The following is a 6,992-nucleotide window of genomic DNA, read 5'->3' on the forward strand; positions in this document are numbered from 1 at the left end:
TCATTTCCTTTATCAAAAATTTTATTTTATTTAGTTTTTTTATCTTCCTCTAGTCGAGTTCTGATCATCAAGCCACTGAGGCTAGGTCAAATGGGTACTATCTGCAAGTTCTTATGCGCCTCCCCTCACTTCATATCACCTGGATGCTTCACTCTCAGCTCTAGCCCTCTGTGACTATGTCCTTGTCCATGGGCTCAGGTGTCCCTGGGTCTCACCACACTTTAGACCAACCAGCCCTTCTCATATCTTTCTCATCTCCAGGTCAATGGAAATCCATGGAATGTGGTCAAACTCAGCCCATTTCTTCATTGTTGGCTTTCCCCCTCTTCCACTCACCAGTAGACCGATGTGATCATCAGCAAGCTTACATGCCTGCTCATGTGTTTCCTTTGAGTTTCAGTCTTAGAAGGGGGTTTGTCCTGACAGAACTTGATTACTTGTCATGATGGTTTCCCAGAAGACAACATGCTTATTCTTGTAGAAGTCAGTTATATTGCCATTTTCGTTTTGGGTTTTTCCTGATGGTCTTTCTTTGAAGATGTATCTTCTGTCACTCTAGTTTTTCCAGGATGATCTGCTTGTCCTTTCTTGTGGGCATGTCCCCTCTCAGAAAGTTCTGGATGGGGCTCAGGATTCCACCTAAGGTCCTATACACTGCAAAGGCTCCACAGAGGTCTATTTCACTGGGAAAGTTGTGGAATCCCTTTTAGGTATTCCAATCAGTAATAGACAGAAGACGGGCTTACAAGCTTTCTGTAATCATGTTACCCAGCATTCCTTTTGCATATTCATCTTTGACGAATGATTAGACTTTCCTTTACTTTGAGAAGAGGTGAAACTATAATTTTACATCAATGATACTCTTTTCTCAAGACTTCTGATTTCCTGAAAAATTCATATTTCAATATACAGGGATTCAGTTTGAAATGGCAATATTACATCTTTGTAAACTAGAGAAAGGTTTCACACCTATAACCTTCATATCTCAGCTGAAGTAGAATATAAAATCATTCAATTTTAGCATATTTTTACATATAATAAATGTTGCTGATTTTTTTAATAGAAAAATAATAAACTACATGACCCTGAATTATGGCAAATATTCTTTGATTATATTTTTGATCAGGTGAAATACACGAAAGAGAGGACTCCTATTAGCTCTTTCTCAAATATATTTAATAAACAGGAGAACAAAAACTATGTTCTTGTAGTGGAGTGAAATATTTGATATAGTCCTTCTAGCCATAATCTTTGCAATTCCTACCAATTGAGCAGTTGGGACCTTGCAAAAAAGTCATTTGGACACCTTTTGAAGAGTTTGTTCAGTTTTCCATTCTACTAGGATAAGATCCATCTGAAATCAGGATCTCACTCCCATTAAGAAGGAAGAGCCAGGTATGAAGTGCATTATTCCTTTGCATTGAATCTCTATGTAACAACAGAGAAAATGCAGTGGTTAAAAAGCAGTGCGAACAGAGGCTGTAAAACCAAATACTTGAGATAATGAAGAGCTTCCCAGATAATGGGCTTCCCAGAACTCGTAGCAGGTAAATTGGATGCCTTTGTGCAAGAAGTTCACTTGTGGAGCTGGTAATCATCAGGCACTTAATCAAGGAAACAAAATTTGATGATGTATGATGAACTAGAGCTGAGCACCTTCAGTCTGAGACTTGTGACAAGTGGTCATTTGGTCATTTGACATGTGCCATTTGATCATTTATTGGTATCACAAAAAGAGTTTGTAACATTGTCCAAGCCGGGCAGACACCAAGAGGCCACATGACTGGAAGATCAAGGATCAGAGACAGCCGTGCCTGTACACATAATTGAAAAGAGGCAGTCCTGATTTGGATAATTATATCCTGAGCATTTCTGATCCTGATTTGTAGCTGTCAACTCCATTCATAAACCCCATAAACATGAGTATTGTCTGTGAATTCTATGTGGGCATTGAAATGCATTATCAAACCCAGATAAGATATAGAGAGTCCTGAGGGAAGAACTGTTGGTGTCAGAATTGGTAAAGAAAGTTGGAGGGTGGAGGCAACCTGCTTCACAGGAATCAGTTTTGGACTGATTTGACCTTCCTTCCTTCTTCGAAATCGGAGGAGGTCACATGTTTTGTTGAGGCTATTCTTACAATTATCAATGCATTTTATGATGGAATAGAATCCAGAATCATTTGGATTCTAATTGTTTTGAAATGTTAATGTATAAAGTATTTATTCCAAAACATAGACGTGAGATATAGAAATATAGGCATAAATATAAAGGTACATAAAAGACTACTTCAAAAAGTTTGTGGAAAAACTGAATTAAAAGATAATAGAATTTCTCCATGTACTTTTTGCAACCCCATCATATAAACTATAGGTAGAAAACTAGAAAGAAAGCAAAAGTTCTGTTAGGAAGGGTGAGGTGTAAAGATTTAATGAACTTTCTAGCTATAGTCTTTGTAAACTCTCACCAACCACTTTTTCTGATAAGTGATAAAAAGAGGTGGGGGAAGATGCTGATGGGTTATATTATTCCGCTGTGATTTGTTGTTAACAGGGTTAATTATGATTTATCAATTTTGTTACCCTGCTATGTATAAAATGAGACATCTCAGAAGCAGAAGGGAGGGAAGTTTCTCCTAAGAAAATCTTAGTGTGAAACCCATCCTTTGGACTCCAAGATCTCTGCACATTGAACATCCTTGTCCCAAGGACAGAAATCAGTGACACTAGAGAAATGCCAGCAGGGCAGCAGCAGAAGAACAAAGCTTCAGAGCACAAGACAGAACAGTGAACTTTCTGGCCTACAGAGAAAGTATAGCTAAGTGCCTATGGGCAAGAGGCTTGTATGTTTAGTAGGGTGCCTCCAGGAACTTAACTGGGGAGTTATATTTGCTAACTCATGGAGCTAGAACTGACTGTATTGGGTAGCGTATGTTTAAGAACTGAAGGTACTGAAGGAAGAAGTCCAAGCTGCACTGATGGCTTTGGTAAAAAAAAAATCAGGCTCCAGGAATTGACACAGAGTGACCCTGTATTCAGTTTCCAAGGAGCAGCTGTTGATTTTAAACCATCGACCATGTGGTTCAAACCAACCTTATGGTTCAGTGCTTTAACTTTCAGTGTCACAGCAGGACTCTATTGATGAGTGAGAGTTATTTATATGATCCTTATCTTTTTTCATCATATATTTGAAATATCGCACTGCTTCGCTAGTCTGCTTTTCACCTTTAGCAAAGTGATCAGTGGCTGAGTCCATGTTTTCAAGCAACTTGTTGCTGTTGTTAGGAGCCATAAAGTTGGTTCTGACTCAGAGACCTTTTATACAACAGAATGAAACCCAGTCCTGTCCTGTGCCATCCTCACAATCATTAAACTTCAGCTCATTGTTGCTGCCACTGTGCTAATCCATCTCATTGGGGCTGTTCCTCTTTTTTGTTGACCCTCCATTTATCCAGCATGATTTCCTTCTCCAGGGACTGATCCCTCCTGGTAATATGTGCTTCTTTCAACACAGATTTGCTTGTTCTTCTAGAAGCCCAAGGCACTTTTAATATTCTTCTCCAACACCATAACTTAAAAGCATCAATTCTTCTATGTTTGTTCACTGTCCACCTTTCACATGCATATGAAGCTATTGAAAATGCCATGGCTTAGGTCAAGTACACCTTAGTCCTCAAACTGATACATTTGATCTTGAATACTTTACAGAGATCTTGTGCATCAGATTTGCCCAGTACAATACGTCTTTTGATTTCTTAACTACTGCTTCAATAAATGTTAATGGATCCAAGAAAACATTCTTTTTTGTTTTTTAATATGTTTTATTGTGGATTGAATGATAGTTTATATGGGAGAACATCAGTTTTGCACTCATTCTATCATATTTTGTTTCAATGCAACAAATGCAATTTGCTCCATACATCATAATTCAACAGTATTTGTTTCTATTGCCTCTTTTATTAATTTATTTATTTATTTATTTTTATGTACACAAAAACACTCAGGGATCATTTAAACAACCCAAGGGCACATTCTGCAAGCCTGCTTCCTGACCACAAGCACACAGCCATTATATTTCCATGAGTCTAGAGTCCTCAGCTACTCTATCTCTCCATGTCATCATTTCTGCCTCCATCTCTGGATAGGGTACCACATTCCACTCAAGCTCTTCTTCCTTGATGGACCTAGGGTCCTCTGTTCCTGTAATGTTAGATTAACTACTCCCTCCTTTTTGTTATATGTGTTTGAACTGCCGACATTGTGGCTCAAACCAACTTTGTAATCCAGTACATTAACCCACAGCACCATAACAGGACTCCATTTTTTGGCCTAGTGGTGAGAAAGTTTGTTTCCTTAGTTTGAGGTGCAACCCATACTGAAGACTGTGATCTTTGATTTTCATCAGTAAGAATTTTAAGTCCGCTTCACTTTACTCAAGCAAGGTTTTATCATGTGCATATTGCAGGTTGTTAAAGAGTCTTCCTTCAATTCTGATACCATATTCTTCTTTATATAATAGAGTTTCTCTGAAAAATTGCTCAATATACAAATTGAATAAACATGGTAAAAAAATACAACCCTGGTACAACTTAATTTAGTTTTTAAAAACTTTAGCCAATCCTTTCTTCAGCATTTCTTTCCATTCAAAATCCATTAAATCCAGATCATTCTCCTTTTTTTGTGATCTATGAGCTATGATCTGCTATACCAAGTTTCAAATTTTGCTTTCTTCTATATATATGGTGTTTCTACTGAAGTCTTGCATTATATTTATTGATTAAATGCTCGGCTATGTTCACATAACTCAGTATTTTTTTTTTTTTTTAAATATCCTCTCCATGTATCATATGCAATGTACCAGATACAATTAGAAATATCAGTTTCCTTCCAGAACTTGTGTAAGGTTATGGTAACTGTATGTTTTGAAGCTATTGTCAGAGCAAGCATAATCCATAGGTACAAACAAAACTGAACATAAACCAGGTAGTTTTAAGAGTAGTTTGTTGCATATCAAATATACATAGGTCAGGAATTAGCTGTACTTCCAATAGATAACACTAAATAGAAACCATAAGGGCCACACAGTGCCACACCAGGATTCAAATGTGATGTTATTGTTGTTGTTAAGTACTGTTGAGTTCCAACCAATAGCAACCCTGCAGAGGGTTTCCGAGGAGTGACAGGTGAGCTTGAACCATCAAGGTAGTATAAAATAAACAATTCTTCACCAGCATTTGAAAACCACAGCAATTTCCATTGGTAGGCAAAAATTTATATATATATATTCAAGTAGATAGAAACTAAGACTCAGAAAAACTTTGAAGCATTCATATTAGTCAATAAAATTTACAAATGTTTTTAAAATCAATAGGATTTTGATTTAAAAAATCAAGAGGGAGTTGAAACAATAAGGAAATACACTTGAGAAGAAATTTAAATAAGCTGGCTAATAAATATGGTAAAACTTTCATCATGTATAATTATTAGAACAAAAAGTGCTGTCATATTAAAAAAAAAGTAACATAAAGTTTCAAATTCTGAATAAGATCAATAATATATATATACATATTTATGTTGCTGTTTTTAAGTGCCGTTGAGTTGAATCCGACCCATAGCAACTCTGTATAAGGTTTCTGAGGAGCAGCTGGTGAGTTTGAACCACCGACCTTGCAGTTCAAATGGCTTCACAGTCTGGCACATTAATATACAGCGCCACACCAGGACTCAGAATGTATATTCATGAGATGTTGCTTTTCAAAAAGTTACTGTTGTTATGTGTTGTCCAGTTGGTTCCAGCTCATAATGACACTGTGTAGGGTGTTCAAGGAGCAGATGGTGGATTTCAATAACTGATCTTGTGGTTAGCAGGTATGTGTAGCATATAGGCATAATTGCATTAATAAGTGCCAATTTAGTTCCTTAAAGTTGAAAATTGTGTTTCCTGTGATCTAGAATCTCCACTCTTTTGTGTTAAAGATTATTAACGATATTACATTATACATAAATATATCATATTTTTTAAAAAATGCATGAGATCGTAAATACAAAATTCCAAAGGCCATAAAACCCATGAAAGAATTGACAGAATGGTGATGGAAGGTTCACAAAGAGCTACATTTATAATCCTAAAGTTGTTTTGTTTTTCTCAATAAGTGAAATGGAGAGGAACAAAAAGAGAAAGAGGAAGATGTGTCCATGGAGGAAGAGCCAAAGAATAAGAAAATTACATATAAGAAATATTAAAATCTGAGGGAAGCCATGTGAAGATACTTAAGTATTCATTATATTACTCTCTCTAGCAGTTTTGTATTTAAATACTTCAACAAAATAATTTAAAATTATAATTAATGTCAAGTACACTGATAGTTACATAAGAATAACATATTTAAGACCCTTTAGGGATTTACTTTTGGCATTGTCTGTCCTGGTACAGTGCTGTATGAAAAGCACTGGACTACTAACCCAAGATAGACAATTGAAACCCACCAACAGTTTCTTGGAAATGCTATAAGTCAAAACTGACTCAACAGCATGCAACAACAATAACAACAATGATTTGCTTTCAACTTCTGACATTGAATTCTTTCTGTGTGTTAGCACTGCAATCAATAAATGTCTGGAGTTTGGGGGGGATTACTTATAAATATCAAATATATTTGCTTTACTAATAATTTTTCATATTTTAATTCTTCATCTTGTTGCCTAAAACAAATTCAAACCCAAACCATTGCCATCATGTCAATTTGCAGACAGCTGCTGATGGATTTGAACTGCTGACCTTGCAATTAGCAGTCCAGTGCTTGTCCTACAGCACCAACAGGACTCCTTTTTTTGTTGCTTAATAGAGAGAAACTTATATACTTATCTATCTTGATTCTGAAGTTTAATTGGCTATATACAACTCGTGGCTTCCTTTAACTCCCTTTGTTGTTGTTAAGTGCCGGTTGAATCAGTTCCCTAACCACAGCAACCCTGTATAGGGATTTCAAGGAG

The sequence above is a fragment of the Chrysochloris asiatica genome, unplaced genomic scaffold, assembly GCF_000296735.1.
Source record: "Chrysochloris asiatica unplaced genomic scaffold, ChrAsi1.0 scaffold00095, whole genome shotgun sequence".
Lineage (NCBI taxonomy): Eukaryota > Metazoa > Chordata > Mammalia > Afrosoricida > Chrysochloridae > Chrysochloris > Chrysochloris asiatica.